The sequence below is a fragment of the Lissotriton vulgaris genome, unplaced genomic scaffold (genome assembly GCF_964263255.1).
Source record: "Lissotriton vulgaris unplaced genomic scaffold, aLisVul1.2 SCAFFOLD_1359, whole genome shotgun sequence".
Classification (NCBI taxonomy): domain Eukaryota; kingdom Metazoa; phylum Chordata; class Amphibia; order Caudata; family Salamandridae; genus Lissotriton; species Lissotriton vulgaris.
The window spans coordinates 429,799-448,342 of record NW_028240857.1 but is presented as its reverse complement, the minus strand read 5'-3'; the positions used below and the strand labels follow the sequence as shown (position 1 = coordinate 448,342).

The 18,544-nt window shown below is 46.6% G+C and overlaps 1 protein-coding gene across 1 annotated transcript in view; it reads right to left on the bottom strand.

Moving 5' to 3' along the window:
• LOC147672512 (uncharacterized) overlaps nucleotides 1–187 on the bottom strand; it is a 150,662-nt gene extending 150,475 nt beyond the window's left edge. Inside the window, exon 1 of the mRNA XM_086947983.1 lies at nucleotides 41–187. The gene's annotated coding sequence lies outside the window, so the exon portion shown is untranslated. The remainder of the gene's footprint in view (nucleotides 1–40) is intronic.
• Nucleotides 188–18,544: the final 18,357 nt, after the last annotated feature.

Genomic DNA, 18,544 nt, shown 5'->3' with positions numbered 1-18,544 from the left:
ATTAATAAATTGCAGCCAAGTGAGTTAGCAGCTCTCCTACCTGAGCAGAAACCTGTCCAGGCTCTCTCCTCCTCCTGGGGGGCAGGGGCAGATCTGGGGTCTGAGGGGGGATATGTGAGGGTCTGAAGATGGAGGTAACTGCAGTGCAAACACAGACAGACAGGGCTCCTTCCTCCTCTGCAGCAGGCTGGACACAGAACACAGGGAGGAAGTGATGTCACCACTGCTGCTGGTGCTGTCTCTGCCACCGCTGACCCGGAAGAGGAAACCCTTCTCACTTTCACCCAATGCGCAGCTCAGGCAAGGATCGCCCTCTGGTGGCCGCTGATGAAACAGCTGCCTCCAGGCTCCAGCAGTGAATACATTTCACACAAACAAATGCAGGGTCAGACAGTTCAGGTACAGGGCCTCACACTTGGCTGCTGCGAGAAAGTATTTATAGCTTCACTTCAGACAAGCATCTTCCAATCACTGATGTAGAGGACTAAAAAGTATTTACAGAAAGGTGACAACTGGAAGTGGCAGTCTGTATTTTAATGAATATATCTGTATTTCAATGAATATATCTGTATTTAAATGAATATATCTGTATTTAAATGAATATATGAGTATTTCGGTCAGTTTTGCAATTAAACTGGACAACTTATTTATTTTTTTAAATAATTTATTTGCAGGTTTTTCAAATCCGCAGCGTGGTACATAGGAAAGTAAACAGAGGAAAATGCCAGGGAGTTTTAAACACCAGATCAAATAAAATTTGACATAGGTCATGTGTCAAAGCGACAATTAAAGGAACAGTTTATTTCCAATTTTTCGGTGTCTGTCGCTTATTCCTTATATTTGATTCAGTTTTATATCCTCGAACAAGACTGAAATGTAGGCCCTAATTAGGTCTTGAGTTTCTGATTTCAGAACACAACTGTCTCCTAAAATATTAAGATACCGGCCTCTTCCAGGCTTTGTTGTTTTCTTTACAGTAACCACCTCCCTCTCTCAACAAAGATTCACTGACAAAAAAAACAATTTATCTTTGAAACAATTCATTCCTAAGATAGAGATATCAAGTATGAACCAGAAATGTCTCACACAGTTTGCATTGTATCATATAAATGAGTGGGTGTTACTGGTCTGAAGAACAGGGGAGGGGCATTTCATTACTCTAAAATATTGTACTCCTTCACATAGGCCCCTATATCACAGTACGCTCGTCATCAATACACCATTGATTAGTGAGTGCGTCAACTCTTTGTAGCATTGTCATGCAAACAGCCTTGAATGCCTCAACAGCGACATTATTTCGGACGTGCATACATCAGAGCCCTCAAACCTCACTCATCACGAGTGGCACTAACACATTTGGGGGTCGTGCTGAGGTCTCACTCAAACCTGGCTCATTCTTCCAAAATATGGGGATAAACTAGAACTTCACACATGACTATTCATCACAGAGCAGACCCTCTGTCCCACATTTTGTTGGCAAAACCTCTCTCATATATCACCATGAGTACTGCACACAGTTCAGTAGAATTTTAAATTGAATATCTATTTTAGTGAGACTTGGTTGTTAATTTTATCACTTTACAGGTGTTCTGATCATGTCTATAAATTCAGTAATGTCTCTTACTTTGGAATTGTCAAAGTCAAATGTTAAGTGACTCCACTCCCTGTCTCTTTTTTTAATACCTCAATTCTCTATTGATTTTTCATATACAATGAGCATATTACAGGGATCGAAGTTTATCGACTCAGCAGAATCCAAGATACTGTGTAAACTAGAACTTGTGAGAATACATTGAAAACAGGAAAAACAATAAGATAACCCGTCCAGATAGAGGTGAGATGTGACCCAGAAGATCCTGCAGATTATCAGGTAAGGATGATGAGGGGAACACAAGGGAAAGGGATGTGGGAACAGGAGAGAATAGTCAGTGTGCCAGGCCCATCGTCACCACCATATGTGCTTTATAGACCCCCTCCGGCATCCAGTGCCAGCGGTTTAGGAACTTGAAATAACTGAATTTCAACCTGACCACCTTGAGGAAACTGCCTTGGTCTTTCCAAAGGTCATGCCAGTCCTGCTCAGAGAGTGAGAGGCCCAGCCTCTGCTCCACAAACAGCGTAAAGTGTGGGCAGAGGTGCTCGAAAAAAGGCTGTTCATAGCTGTAACATACAATCCCACCATAGTGTCCTTGTATCCTTTCCGCATCAGGATATAATGCAACATTGGGTCAGTATTAGACCTGCCACCTTTGTCGTGAGTCGTCCTTCCATTTTTCTCTTTTGTCTCCTCTGTGTTTGCTGGTGTTAGATGCTCTAGGCGCTGTGCCACTGCCATAAAGTGCCACAGCGCGAATGCTCCCTATTGTAAATTGACTGTATGAATTAGTACAATCCTAATTGACCCAAGGAACATGATAGAAAATTCGAATTTAGTATGCCTGAGCTCCGAATATTAAAGTGCATGTTTTAGTGATGATTATTTTTATATTCTGTCAATCAATCAATCATTTCCATTTATAGAGTGCGCACCTCGTTTAAGAACTCGTTGTGGCCACCAAACATTCCTTGCCCAAAAGAGATGGGGAGACCAGCAAAAAATCTTGGCATCTGGTTCACAGAGGACCTCAAATTTGAGGCCCACATTAACAAACTTACAAGCACCTGTTTCGCTACCCTAAAAATGCTCCGCAAATTCTTTCCTTTGCTCCCTAGGGATGCTAAGGAGACGGTTGCCAGAGCACTTATACTGGCTAGGCTGGATTATGCAAATGCACTGTTTAGTGGCATCCCGGCCTATTTGGTAAAACGCCTCCAAATCATCCAGAATGCGGCAGTCCGACTCTTGTTTAACATCCCAAGATGGAAGAGCGTTCGTTCTGAGATGCGCACGCTCCACTGGCTTCCGGTTGCCCAACGCATTCTATTCAAATCACTGGTGCTTGCGTTTCGTGCTTCTCATGATCAAGGCCCCCTGTATCTGAGGAAGAGATTTACCAGCTATGTTCCTGCTCGCCCCCTCAGATCCTCTACCTTGCACAAACTGTATCTTCCCCGCTTCAAACGAGCAAGACTTGGTGGCCAATCGATCTCAGTGATCGGGGCCCGGGCCTGGAATGCTCTCCCTCTTCAGCTACGATCTATGTCCTCAGTGGCTGTTTTTAAAAAGCATTTGAAAACTCATCTGTTCAAGAGTGTAAGTTAAGTTTTCTTGTATGTCTGACTGTCTACCTCTCCTCTACCCGCGCCAGGATACTCTCCAGTAACGGAGCGCGCTATAAAATAATTTATACATTTATACATACATACATACTCACCCGTGAGGGTCTCAAGGTCCAGAGGGGGGGGGGGGGTGCTGCTACTGCTCGAAGAGCCAGGTCTTGCTTGAGGTGCTTCCCTTCCTGAAGCTGAGATGGTCCTGAGTCAGTCATGGGTAAATGGGGAGGGAGTTCCAGGTCTTCGCTGCCAGGTAGGAGAATGATGTCCCCCGGTGGTGGTTCTGCGAATCCGTGGGACGATGGCGAGGGCGAGGCTGGTGGAGCAAAGCTGGCGGGTGGGGGTGTAGAACGAGAGGCGGCCATTGAGGTTTTCGGGGCCCATGTTGTGGAGCGCTTTGTGTGCATGGGTGAGCAGTCTGAACGTGAATCTTTTGTTGACGGGCAGCCAGTGGAGGTTCCTCAGGTGGGTGGATATGTGGCTGTGGCAAGGGATGTTGAGGATGAGTCGTGCGGAGGCGTTCTGTATGCGCTGGAGGCGATTCTGAAGTTTGGCGGTGGTTCCTGCGTATAGGGCGTTCCTGTTGTTCAGCCGGCTTGTGACGAGGGCCTGGGTGACTGCTCTTCTGGTTTCTGTAGGGATCCATCGGAAGATCTTTCGAAGCATGCGCAGGGTGTTGAAGCATGAGGATGAGAAGGCGTTGACTTGTTTGGTCATTGTGAGGGAGGAGTCCAGGATGAATCCCAGGTTGCGTGCGTGGTCCGTGGGTGTCGGTGCGGTGCCCAGCGCCGAGGGCCACCAGGAGTCATCCCAGGCAGATGGGGATTGTCCAAGGATGAGGACCTCCATCTTGTCCGAGTTGAGCTTAAGACGGCTGAGCTTCATTCATTCTGCTACCTTTTTCATACCTTCCTGAAGGTTGGTTTTGGCGATGGCTGGGTCCTTGGTGAAGGAGAGTATCAGCTGGATGTAGTCGGCGTAGGAAATGATGTTGATGTTGTGTTTTCGTGCGATGGTGGTGAAGAGGGGTCATGTAGATGTTGAAGAACGTTGGACTGAGTGAGGATCCTTGAAGCACGCCGCAGATGATCTCGGTGGCTGCGGAACAGAAGGGGGGAGGCGGACTCTCTGGGTTCTGCCGGAGAGGAATGAAGTGACCCATTCCAGGGCCTTTCCTTGGATTCCAGTGTCGTCGATTAGGGTGCGGTGGCAGACGGTGTCAAAGGCCGCTGAGAGGTCTAGGAGGATGAGGGCGGCTGTTGCTCCGTTGTACATCAGGGTTTTGATGTCGTCAGTGGCTGCGATTAGGGCAGTCTCGGTGCTGTGGTTGGGTCAAAATCCAGACTGGGTGGGGTCAAGCGAGTTTTTTGCCTCGAGGAAAGCAGTCAGCTGTTTGTTGATGGTCTTCTCGATGACTTTAGCCAGGAAGTGGAGAAGAGAGATGGGGCAGAAGTTCTTGAGGTCCTTGGGGTCCGCTGAGGGTTTCTTCAGGAGGGTGTTGATCTCTGCGTGCTTCCAGCTCTCAGGTAAGGTTGCTGACTTGAAGGAGCTGTTTATGACGTTCTGCAGGTGGGGTGCGATGGTGGTATCGGCTTTGTTGAAGATGTGATGGGGCATGGGTCGGAGGGGGAGCCGGAGTGGATGGTATTCATGACGTGGATGGTGTCTTCACTGCTGATGGGGGTCCAAGAGCTGATGGTGGTGGTGGGGGTCGCTGGTTTGTTGTCCGGAGGTGGAGTTTGGGGTCCGAAGCTGTTGTGTATATCTGCGATCTTGCGGTGGAAGAACGTGGCGAGGGAGTTGCAGAGGTCTTGTGAAGAGGTGATGTCGTGGTTGCTGGTGTTGGGGTTGGAGAGCTCTTTGACGATGCTGAAGAGTTCCTTGCTGTTATGGGTGTTGTTGTCCAGTCGCTCTTTGAACGTTGTCCTCTTGGTGGCCCTGATCTGCTGATGGTATTCGTGGGTGGCGTTTTTGAGGGCTGTCATGTTTTCTCTTGTTCGTTTGTGGCGCCAGGTATTTTCGAGTGTACGGCAGGATCTCTTTGCTGTTTTGAGGGCGTCTATGATCCATGAGGGTTTTCCGGTGGCGGTCTTGCTGTGGGGTTTCTTCAGTGGGGCGAGGTCGCTGGCGCAGCTGGTGATCCACTGTGCAAGGTTGTGGGCTGCGTTGTTGGTGTCGGGTATGTTGGTGTCGGCTGGTGGATTCTGGCTCAGTGATGTGGTAAGCTGGTCTGTGGTGATTTTGCTCCAGCATCTGCAGGGAATCTGATGCGTGAGGTGGTGAGATGTATTCTTCTTGAATGTGAAGTGTATGCAGCTGTGGTTGGTCCAGTGTAGTCCGGTTGAGTGGCTGAAGGTGACGTGGTTACTGGCGGAGAAGATGGCGTCAAGAGTGTGGCGAGCGAGGTGGGTGGGGGTGTCCACCAGTTGCTTGAGTCCAAGGTTGTCGAGCATGGTGGTGGTGGTGCTGTTGTTGTTTTTCTCCAGGTGAAAGTTCAGGTCTCCTAGGAGGATGTATTCTGGTGAGCCTAGGGCGTGCGGGCTGATGAGGTTGGCAATGGTTTCGCTGAATTGTGTACGCGGGCCGGGGGGGTCTGTAGATGAGCGTTCCTCTGAGGGTGGTCTGGGGGTCGGTGTGGATCTGGAAGTATAGGTGTTCGGCAGTGGAGAGGGTGTCTTCAGTGTTGGTCATGACGCTGATGGTGTTTCTGTAGATGATGGCGATCCCTCCTCCTGTTTTGTTGACGCAGTCCTTCCGGGTGATTTTGTAGCCGTCCGGGATGGCTATAGCGATGTCGGGGGCTGGGGAGGCGTTGTTCTGACCAGGTTTTTGTTCCCCTTTTTGAGTGAAGGTGACTTTAGCCTACTATCATTCTAATAGAGGGATTAGAGCTTTAGATCTGGCCTATTTACAAGGTGCTTGACATAATTCCCTATTCTTTTCTCTATTTTAGGGCCTATAAGCTTATGTTAGGGGATAGATTCCTTAGTATTAGTATTATTCCGTCCTTTTGTAAGGTTACTAGTATATTCCTGATAGAGTTATTCATCTTTATGCTTATTTCGGGCCTTGTAGGCCTCGAACGAGAGAGACTCCATCTTTCTTTCTGCCTCGGCTGCTTGAGATGCTTTTAGGTCAAATCTAATGTTTTAGTTATAAGGTGTTGTTCGCTTGGAGAGAACCGGCTCGGGCTGGCCCTTATCGAAAGACTGTATTTTTCTTTGTGTCGAAGACATAACATCAGGCCGGGGTGGTACAAGAATTTGGTGGGCGGCAGGTTACTGGCCGGAAATTTCCATGCATGAACAAGGTTCTATATTAGCAAAAGTACGGAGAGGAGGAGAGTTCATTCAGTCAGTTAGTAGACGGCAGCTAGTCGTTAGCATTATTGCAGTTAATCAACTTAAAGCAGACAGTCGCCATTGTGAAGTCCGAAAAGACCGAAGGCTGATACTCTCTCAGAAAGATTGAAGTTATTTTAGTTGGAGCAGCTGGTGAGCTTTGATACTGAGATCAGAGCATGCAAAGTGAAGAAGTTAGCAGAGCGAACGAATACTAAAGCGGCAGTAACTTATTTATAAGATCGAAGTCGGAAGGTGAAGATAGTTCGTGATCGAGAGGAGAGAGGAGTAGTGCAGAACGACGAGAGTGAGACAGACGAAACAGAGAATAAGAGGGAGGTTCCAGTGACTTGGAGGGGAGCAGAGGAGACAGAGCATAGCGGTGCAGACGTGTATCCGTGACTGCAGGGGTGATCCTAAGATGAGCCAAGGCACAGGCGAGAAGGGAACCCAGATGACAACTGAGTCCAGACTTCGTACTCATAAGGTGACATCACCCCCCTTCTTATTAGCGTGCACACACATTCTAATTCTTTCCTTTGCTTTTCAGGCTATATGTTATATTGATTATATTGTGATGTTATAATTTGCTATTGTGTAATAAAGGGACCCCAGTTCTTAGTGAACCATTGTGTAACTGTTATTTATATGATGAAGTTAACCTTTCTTCTAGTCAGATGCTGTTAAGTGGACGGATGCGTTTCCCGTCCGGGTAAGTGGTAACTGAGCAAGGGAGCAGAGAGCGCTTAAATCAGAGAATAACCTTTGCATATCGTAATTTGGCCATTCTTGTGTGAAAGGATTGAACTGTCTTATTCCCAGTAGTATATAGTGAAACTTCCCAACAGAGAGAGAGAGAGTTAAAGGTATCAATAGGACAGTGATCGCCGTTGTGTAGCGGCGTTAGTGAGAGCACCGGGAGAACACGGAGTGTATACCCACAGGATTGTGGCTTTTGTGAGCGAGTGAGAGCACCGGAGGGACACGGTGTGTATACCCACAGGATTGTGGCTTGTGTGAGCGAGTAAGAGCACCGGAAGGACACGCTGTATATACCCACAGGATTGTGGCTTGTGTGAGCACTGATTGTGGTCAGTGTGTAATGGTAAGTAATCAGAACTGGCTCCTTTCACTATGAGTAGGAGGGTAGCATACTCTGGACCTAAGTTGCCGCGAGACTATAAGGTATGAATGTGGTGTAGAATATTGTTTCTAGTAATCCCTTTGGATTTGGTGGTGTTTTGGATGATCTAAGCTTGTATAGTGCTAATTCCCCATCCCCAGGTAGGTACCCAGGTATCATGGTAAGTAGGTCCTGAGGAGGGAGGTGGTTACGTTTCGGCTGGGTTAGTGGTGTTTTGGTGAGCTGATTTCATCAAGTCTGAAAAATCCGGTCGTTACATCTGGCGTCACGAACTGCTAGCGCGGTATTGTTTCTATCTTGTTGGTTTGCACTTGGCGCGTACGCAGTATATTTTGTACATTATTTGTTTATAGTTGTATATATCTTTTTATTTTTTGCACAATGTTTTTGAGGAGGTCAAAATCTACTTTTAAATTGCCTGTTGAAATTCCCGGATGGGAATCAACGCCTTACGAGGCATTGGCCCGTGAGTGGGCCGATTCTACTGGTTTGAGTGAAAATTGGAATTCTTGTTTGGAACTGGCGGATCCGACTAATGTGATGGCTTGTTTGCAGAAAGCGCCGGTTGTGAAGGGTGATGAGCTTCCTATTTTGGGACGCAGAGGTTGGATTGTTTTATCTGCGTACAGGATTGTACATGAGAAATTTCTGAAATTGCAGAAACAATATGCTGATATTGAAGAGAAGTTTGTTGAAGTGCAAAATGCTCACACTCTTTTGCGATGTCAAAATAAATTGCTTGCTGATAAACTTGAGACTTATCAGACTATTGCTGAAAGAGCTGCTGTTCGTATTGCTAAATACAAATATAAGAATCGTCGTGGTCGTGTTTGCAAACGGAAAGTGCGTCTGGTCGTAGAGAAAGCTGGACTGGACTAGAATCCTGATGAGTGGGATGGTAATATCTGGGACTCGAATGATTCTGGCTCCTCTGCTGAGGAGTCTGACAGACACAAGTATTCTCGCACCGGACGTGATTGTAAATCTAATACTTTTGACAAACTTGATGATTCCGGCGACCATGGTCGGTGTTCTACATCTGATGACATTTCTCAATCTACATGTCCCTCTAAATCTGTTGATCGGGTTCCTTGTGCCCCTCGTACCGAGGTTTCGGCGCATCCGGTTTTTCGACGAAAATTACAGCAGGCTCCTGGTAATCCGAATGGTATTTCTTTGGATAGCTTAGAAAATTTTACACAACAGGAAGTAGTGACATTTTGCAACGATTTCGACAGCGGCCCGGTGAGGCCTTGCTTAGATGGATGGTGCATCTCTATGAATTGGGTGCTCCTGGCATCATGTTGGATGCGGGAGATGCTTTGAAATTTTGTTCTTTGAGTTCGGATTCTATTGTACAAGATCATTTACGAAACTATAATGGTATTGGTCAAATTAGTTTGCTTCAGTTAGCGACTGATGGTTGTAATCACAAGTACCCTACAGAATCTGATTGGCCTCTGAATGTTAAGCCATTTATTTATTTATTTTATTTTGAAAGTTTTATAGAGCGCGAACCAGATCCTTGCGGATATCAGAGCGCTTTACAAGCAGTGACATTTTTTTTTATACAATAGCATAAATAAGCAGAATGAGATATAAAAACATAATACGGCAGTACACAATACAGAAATACAGACGTGTGTGGATAAAGTGTGCATATAAACAGCCAAGAGAGGTAGAACAAAAGCTGCATCCTAAGATGTGCTAAATCTTGACTCAGATATAGAGAAAGGTGCGGGCCGAGAGAGCCAACATGCGATGTAGATTGTCTGTTTGCATCTATATAGGTTGTGAATGTTAGAGAGGCTCATGTGAATTTTTCCATGAAGATCGCCTTTACTTCCTTTTTGAACAGTGCAGTAGATGTGGTAAGTCTGGTTTCTAGGGGTAGTGCGTTCCAAATCCTAGGAGCCATCCCTGAGAAGGAGCGTTTGTAAGTTTTCGCCTTGATAAATCTGTGTGGCTTCAATAAAAGGCTTTCTGCACTTCTTGTGGATCTCTTGCCTCCCGAGATAGACAGTTTCTGAGAGAGATAGCTGGGTGCTTTATGGTAAATGGCTTTGTGGGTTAAGCATGCTATTTTTAGGTGAATTCTGGCTTCCCATGGTAGCCAGTTCAACGCTTTCAGGTCGGAGGAGATGTGATACCTTTTTTTTGAGCCCGTGATGAGCCTGGCTGCAGTGTTGATGGTGGCTCTTAGTGGTGCTGTTGTAGCTTTGGGGAGACCGCAAAGGGACACACTTCCGTATTCGATCCTGGGGATAACTAGAGCTTGAACTGCCGTTTTGAGGTCGTTTTTTGGTAGGAAGGGTTTAAGTTTCCTTAGAATATTAATCTGAAAATTTGCACCTTTTCTTGCATTGGCAATGTGTTAATGCATTTTGAGGTTGCCATCAAGGGTTATACCCAGAGATTTAGCTGAGTCAATGAATGTCGGTTGCACGTTGAATGCCGTGAGGTGTTTGAACCAGTCCTGGAGGAGGGGGATTTTGGAGGGTGGAGCTATGAGTAGGAATTCAGTTTTGAGTGCGTTAAGTTTGAGGTGGTTCTCAGTTAGCCATGTTTGGGTTCTCAACAGTGTTTGGTTGAGTAGTATGACATCTTCAGGAGTCCGACTCTTCAGATAGAGTTGTGTATCGTCTGCATACTTGTGAAATTGGACGTTGGATGCTTGCAACAAGGTAGTAAGAGGTTCCATGAATAGATTGAACAGTGTGGGAAATAGAGCGGACCCTTGTCGGACCCCAAGAGTTACTGGAACTGGTTTGGAGAAGGAGTTATTGACCTTGAATTTTTGGGTCCGGTTTTGAAGAAAGGAGGTAAACCAATTGAGCACTGACCCTGATAGACCCATTCTGAGGTTCAATAGATCGGTCAGGTTCTCATGTTTGACCGTATTAAAGGCAGAGGAGAGATCTAGAAGGATGATTAGGCATGAACCATTCTTGTCGGGTATTTGTAGCGCATCATCGATAATGTGAGTCATGGCTGTTTCAGTGCTATGCCCTGCTCTAAAGCCAGATTGGTGATTGTCCAGGAGGTTGAAGAGGTCAATATGTTTTGTCAATTGTTGGAGGACCCATTTTTCCAAGAGTTTGGCTAGGGTAGGGCTGTTCGAAATAGGTGGATAGTTGTTAAGATCCATCGGGTCAGCTGTGTTTTTTTTTAGGATGGGTGTGACTTGCCCTATTTTGAGGACGTCAGGGATGCACCCTTGCTGTAGAGAGCTGTTGATGATCTTGGTCCAGAGCAGCAGGATCAGAGGGGTTAGATCTTCAACTGCATTAGCAGAGAGAGGATCAGTGGTATAATTGGCTGGCTTGAGGGTACTCAGAATCTTGCCTACAGCTTCTTCCGTGTATGGGTCGAAGGAAGACCACGCTGCATCATTTTTTAGTTAAAGTTTTGAGGTTGTTTGTTGAAGCGGGGTAGTAAATGGAGATGAGGGAGGAGTTGGTATAGGAGGGTAAGACTGTAGGACTGTGAGGTCGTTGAGGAGATCCCTCGATGTTTTCTGTTTTGGTGTTAAAGAAAGCCGAGAATTCTTCGCAGGTGGGATGGGTGCCTGAGGTATCTTGTAGTTGTTTAGGTTCATCTCTAGATTGTGATTTGATTAAATCAAACAATTATTTGGGTCTGTTTCTTGCCTGTTCTAGTTGGGGAGAGAAAAATTCGGCTTTAGTGCGTTTGATCTTTCTGTAATAGTCTTTTCTCTTCCTTCTTAGAGTTTTCAGGTGTTTGGCAGAAGGGACTGATCTCCTGAGACGTTCTGAGGTTCTAAGAGAGCGTCTGTCATCGTTCATCAGGTCATTGAACCAGGGTTTAGAGTTTTTAGAAGGCACTCTCTTTAGTTGTAGAGGAGCGGCTTCATTGATAACCATAGTCATTGTGTTAAGATAATGATTGGTGAGGTCATTTACGGAGGAGAGGTCCTCCGGAGGCAGGAGTAGTTTATGTGAGTAAGTGGGCAATGTGTTGGGCTTGAGTTTTTTCAAGTCTCTTTTCCAAATTTTTGGTTTAGCAGATTGGGCTGCAATAAGTTTCACTGTTTCCCTGATGGAGAAGGTAATGATATAGTGGTCTGACCAATCACAGGGTAGGATTGAGTCAAGCTGGATGGAATTGTTTTTGGAAATTATTAAGTCCAGGATTGCGCCTTTTTTGTGAGTGGGGCTGTTGCAAATTTGGGCGAGGTCAAGCGTGTCGATAACGTTTTTGAGGCTTTTGACCGTTGGATCATTATTGTCATTCCAGTGGAGATTGAAATCACCTAGAAATATTTGAGTGTTTTGACGTCCGATGGTTGTTCTGATCATTTCCATAAAGTGTTCAATGAAAGTCAGGTTATCATGCGGTGGATGATATATGGTGTGAAGAGAGCAAACTGGCGTACCATTACTGGTGATGTCGATGCACATATATTCACAAGAGGAGAAGGTGGGGGAAATGGCTCTAATTACTGATAGGTTGTTCCTATGTATGCAAGCTATTCCTCCCCCGACTTTTACACTTCTGTCAAGTCTGATGATGTCGTAGTTAGGTGGAACCAAAATGTCCAGAGTGGGTGAGGAGGATTCAGTAAGCCATGTCTCTGTTAGCACAATCAAATCAAGCTCGTGAGAGATGATGAGGTCGGCGATATCTACTGCGTGTCTAGCGGCCGATCTACAATTCAGGAGGGCGCATTTGAGAAGGGGTGTCGTGAGAGAAGGGGTGGGAACGGGTGTGAGTGTGATTCTTCTAAGGTTAATATCGCTGATTCCTCTATTGTTGTGAGTGGCGGGTCTATGTGGATTGGAGGTGATAGCCCTAATCGTGTGTGTCGTGTCAGTGGGTGAGATGGGAGGGGGTTGTAGGAGAGTAAGAGGGAGCAAATCTCTTTCTCTGAGAATGGGTTGGTGCATCGGATAGGGCGGGAAGGGAGGTTGGGGGATGGCATGGAGTTCCATGAGAGGCGGTGGTGCTTGGGAATATGTGAGATGTGCATAGAGGGGTAGCTTGATCTAGCACTGGACGTCGATCTGACATGCGTTGGTTGTCTAGCAATCATCTTTTTGATAGTGTGGAGTTCTTCTTTGATTTGTAGGAGTTCAGACAAAATTTTATTGTAACTGGTACTTTCCATTGGGTGTGAGGTAGGTCCAAGAGGAGTGATGGGTGATGTTGCATGGATGGGTGAAGGGGTACTTAATGTAGGTAATATAAGTGAAATGGATGGTTGTTGTTGGTAAATAGCAGAAGTGGATGTAGCTGAGAGCTGGCAGTGAATAGAAGGGGGGGTGTGTTTGGGGTCGGTGTGGAAGAGAGCTGATGTGTGTGCCAGTGTTCGGTCTGTGTGTTGCAACTGGGATGTGATTGAGTATGTTGGTGGTTGAGGCATAAGGGGTTGGTTGGGAGGTAGGGGTTGATCTGAGGGTTGGTGGATAACGATGTGTTGGGGTGTGTCCTGGGGCGGGTGGGGATGAGGTGGGCGGAGGGTGGATGAAATGGATGTGTGTGCCAGTATTCGATCAGTGTGTTGGGGTCGGGTGTGTATGAGGGTATTGGTGGGTGGGGTGTAAGGGGTTGAGTGGGAGGTGAGGGATGAGCTGTGGGTTGGTATGTCGAGGGGGATGGGGTGTCTGGGGTGGGAGGGTATTCTGGGAGGTAGGGGAGGTGGGTTCAATGAAAGAGGGGGTGGGGATGAAGTGGGCAGGGGGTGGATGATGGGGCTGTGTGGGAGGTGACAAATGTGTTGGCCGAAGGGGTGGATTGGGTAGGGGGCGAGTGAGGGGTTGAGGCAGGGGGATGGCATACATGATCTTTAATGATGGGGAAGATCTTCTCAAGTAAATTAGGATTGTGATTCGTGGCTTGCATGAGGATTGTGCCATTATTATAGATAGAAATAGTTGCTGTAGCTTGGAAGAACTGTGAAGGTGCGATAGAGATAGCTAACCCATGTGGGGATTTTCTGGTGGAGGAGATCGAAAGTAATGTCAGGAATGCTTTGCGCCATTGGGCTCTGCGTTTGGTGTGGAAAATGATGTCTGTTGTAATGTGTCCCATGTGCTGGGAAAAGTAGGGGTCAGCGAAGAGGGTTTCAGGTTGCAGTTTTAGGAAGTTATGTTTGAAGCGTTTAGAGGCTTTTTGTGAGAGGTGTGGAGGGTAAATGATATTGAAAGTATGTATGCCTAGGGGTTCCATGTTATGTGTAGGGCAAAAGATAGGATTGAGGGTGCCTAGGGTCGTCGTGGGATAGGTGGTGAGAGTCCGGGACTTAGGTTGCGTGAGTCCAGGACTTCAATGAGGTGGAGGTGATCAAATCCACTCAAATAAGTTAAATTTAAATTACATAATATAGCCATATAAGCATAAAAAGTCTATGTCGCCCATATTTGCCTTGCGTTCCAACATTCAGTAGATAGTTCTTAGAATGCGTCTTTGAGTACTAAAAAAAAAAAAAAAAAAGTCGTTCCAAGATGGCCCCCGCCTTGATAAGAGCCTCCTAGACCACCTTGTAGTCCTATGTTTTTTTCCATTGATTGTGGGTCTCCTGGTGTAGTCTCATTGCAATTTCCATGAAGCCTTTGAGATGCTTTTAGTCTGATAAGCTTTTAGTCCTTTCTCTATTGTGATGCTTTTGGATTCAGGTCCACCTGGCTTGTTATGAGTGACCTATGAACGGGGAGGGTCATTCTCTCTTGTTGTTGTGGAGGGCAGCCATTTTAGCCATCAATGCCCCAGAGACGATGTCAGCCATGCTAGTATACACAGCAGAGGAAGCCATGGTATACTTTACAAGATGCGGCACAAAAACTGAAGGAGGAGGCAATGAAAACTGTGATTTTTCTGAGTACTTCTGACAGGTTGTTGGATGGTTTGTTGACATCTTCTGTGCGGAATCGCATTATCCGTTCTTCCCCTGTTGCATATAAACAAGTTATGATGACATTGTTTTTTTTTTTTTTTTAATTTTTGGAAAACCTTTATTGTAAATTGCAGAAAACAAATACGGGCCTACAACCACCCGGCCGGCCTCGACATCATTCCAAAGCACATTAGCAGACAAGACGACAACTCGGTAGCTTCTTTAAAATAAATGCAAGCAATTGGAGTTACACTGGCAATTCGTGCACTACCGAGAAGAAGGAGAATTGAAGGTTTAATTGTATAGTTTCATATAAGACAATAAAATAGAAAACGTTAAAAAGGATCTGAGTGCAAACAATCCGTCTAAATACCGTTGAGGGTGACGTCCAGCAAGAAAAGGGCAAACAGTAATACAGAACCAAAATGGCAGCACCAGGACATCGCAAGAGGAGCAATGATCACATAGCATAGTTTATGCCAGACGCCACTCACCCCACCTTAACACGTTACATTGACCCAGGGAAAAAGGAAAAAGGAAAGGAAAAGGAGAAGAAGAAGAAAAAATTAAGGCCCATAGAAACTAAAAACTGACAAAGAAAATACCCCCCACCCAACACGCATGCAGAGGCTACGGCCTACCCCCCCCCTAGCAGTGTGTCTGTCGCCCAATAAAGAGTACCCGAAATGAAGAAGAAAAGAAAGGAGGAAAAAGATGTACCAATATGACCGGAGGAGGGCCAGACATATGTGTCCAATAGACAGTCAAATCGTATATCTACGGCCACCCCGCCCCCGACCCCAAGTGAAAAGGAAACAGAACCCAACGCCCGGCTCTCCCGTCTACACACCACTGTCCCGGCAAATCAGTCCAATAGAAGCAAACAAGAAGGAAGAATCGACTTCACCCCTGTCCCTTGCGATCCAGCACGCCAACCAAATGTAGGAACAAAACAGCCGTCAGGTGCAGAGCAGACAGTCTCAGGAACCACCACGGGACAAAGCGCTTGCCACCAATGTCCGACCAGTCCAATGCCATGTGTTCCAAAACTGCACGTAGAGAAGCAGTACAACGCAGTGAATCTCCGGTGACAACCCATCGAGGCGGAGGGGACATAAACATGCAGCGGTATCCAGTGCCAGCAGCAGTCCCAATGGAAAGTCCTAAACATGGCGCCCAATGGCTCATTCCCAGCAGGTGCAATAGTTCAGGAGCCCCAGTACATTCCACAGTTGACGCAGATAGGATCGAGGCAGTCACCAGTTCCAGTTCCACTGGCTCCCCCACATATATCCGGCCAGGCGTCTCACTGCAATCGAGCTCAGGATGTGGCGAAACGCCCTGCAGATGGTTGCCGGCTCGACCATCGGGGGGCAGCGCGAGTACAATGGCGTCCAGCCGATTCCCCAGCTCACAAGATTTGGACCGCACATCCGCCCGCAAGGCCGCCAGGGCGCCGAGAATGTCCCCTATACTCAGGGGCAGCTCAGGAGAAGAGGACTCCATATCTTCATGCCCGTGGGGCTCATGGGCATACTGCGAACCTCGGGTACCACCGCCGACATAACGTTCCAGCTGCACGTTAGCACTGCGGCGCCTCAACAAGCGCGGCCAGACCTCGGGGACAAGGGCGTCGTTTTCCATATTAACGATACCTCGGAATGTGTTGCAAGGGCAGCAGACTGAAGCTCTATCGGCGGCCGGTCGGGTCATCAGCAGCAAGCTCAGGAGCGCCCGGCTCAAAATGGCCCCCGGGAAGCCGTCGGAAAGCGAAAGCACACACAGGCGACCAGGGAATAGATACAAAAGTATCTCCAATTGCCGCGGTACCAGTGCGACGTGAAGATGAAAGAAAGCAGATGCCACACTGTCGCTGAGCACTCGCTACAGTTACAATGCGCCGCCAGCCAACGCTGTTCACTCCGCCGGGGCCGGCCACCCTCGAGAACATAGACATGGATGTCGTCCGGGAACTCCGGGAAGAAGACTGGGGCGGTACTCTGCTTCTGCCATGTGGAGCGCGGCGGGGAGCGCACCGTCGGGTGCAGCGTCACCTTCCGATTCCGAAACCGCTGAGAGGGCTCAGGAGAGAGTTCAGGATAGTCGGCGGCTCGGAAGGAAATCGAGCGGACCGGCGGAGCCGAGGGTTTAGGCGGCCATCATGGTCGCAGGCTAGGCTCCTCCCCCCTATGATGACATTGTTGATCAATCAAACTGGTAACGCGTTGTCCTTAGTGCTTGAATCTGTACGTCAGCTTGGTGAATTGGGCGAATGGCTTAAACCTGAAAGACAATCCAGACCTGAGGGTCGTACTGCTGGAAATTATCAGTTTTCTAGACGTGATATGTTTCTTGCCTTGTTGGCTGACGGTGTGAAGAGAGAAGACTTGATGGTGAACCTAATAATCACTTGTGGGATATGTTTCGCAAGCGTGGTTTGGACAGGAAGGAGGGTGCTCGACGTGTACGAAAGAATGATTGTGATCGTGAATATTCTGATGACAGTGGGGATGACAGACGTCGTGATGATTCAGATCGGCGTGATAGACGACGGAATGATCGAGATGTGTCTCCTCGGCGTGAGAGAGAGAGGGGGAGAGATGAGCGTGTTGAGAGCAGATACAGAGATGAAAGGGATCAGTCCCCCGAAATGAGGAGAAGAGATGAACGACACAGGTTTTCTGAACGAAATTCACAATACCATGCAGATGACAAACACCCGTTTCGTGATGGGAATGGATATGAACAGGAAATTACATTGTCCAGAAAATTTGAGAGTATTTACCCTGATTTGTCTTGGTTGTCAGAACGCAATAAAAATGACTAGGAAATAGGTCAAGCTCCGGTACGCAATTGGGCTCACAAAGATAATAGACCATATGTAGATATTGACATTTTTTGGAGACATCGTAATATACAAAGGGCCCGAGAATTGGTAGATACAGGAGCGGAGGCCACTTTAATTCATGAAAAATCAAAGAAAGTCAAAGGACAATTTTTTACAATTACTGGTTTAGGTTGAAAAGAAACCCCCGCAGTGCAAACAAATGTTGAGATGAAAATAGGTAGAATTCCCCTAAAAGAATATTCTGTTTTAGTTGTGCCCCTTCTGGAATACATAATTGGAATTGATATCTTAAAAGGTATGACTTTACATTTAGATGATGGATGCTATCAATTTGGAAGTAGAGGTTATATATCATCTAGACCCGTACGAGTTGGCCGTTTGAGAATGCCTCCTATAAAAATTCCCCAGGCTACAAAAGTCATTTCCCAAAAACAGTATCGTATTCCAGGAGGTCATGAAGAAATTAGTGCTACTATTCAGGATCTGGTGAATGCAGGAGTTATAACTCCGGTTACTTCTGCTTGGAATAATCCCGTTTGGCCTGTGCGTAAAAGTGATAATTCTTGGCGTATGACTGTTGATTACCGCGAACTGAATAAACATACACCCCCTTTGAATGTTGCAGTACCAGACATGATTACCTTAATTGAGAGAATTCAGAAACATCCAGGAATGTGGTATGCGTCTATTGACATTGCTAATGCTTTCTTTTCAATTCCAATTGCCCCTGAGTGTCAGGAACAGTTCAGTTTTACATGGAATGGACGTCAAATGACATTTAGAAGTCTTCACCAAGGCTATGTACACAGTCCTACGATCTGTCACCGGCTGGTGGCGGAACATTTATCTGAAATACCCATAAACCCACAGATACAGATTTGTCATTATATTGACGTAATTTTGATTCAAGGTGAGACGCAGGATCAAGTTCAGACTCAGTTAGATCAGGTTATCAATCATTTGCGAGAAAAAGGTTGGGAAATCAATCCCGACAAGTTGCAAGGTCCATCACAGAGTGTAAAATTTTTAGGCATCAATTGGCATAAAGGAAACAGAGAAGTAATTCCACAGGTAAAACAGAAAATTCTTGATTTTGCAGTCCCCCGGAACAGAAAAGAAGCCCAGAGATTCATTGGTTTATTTGG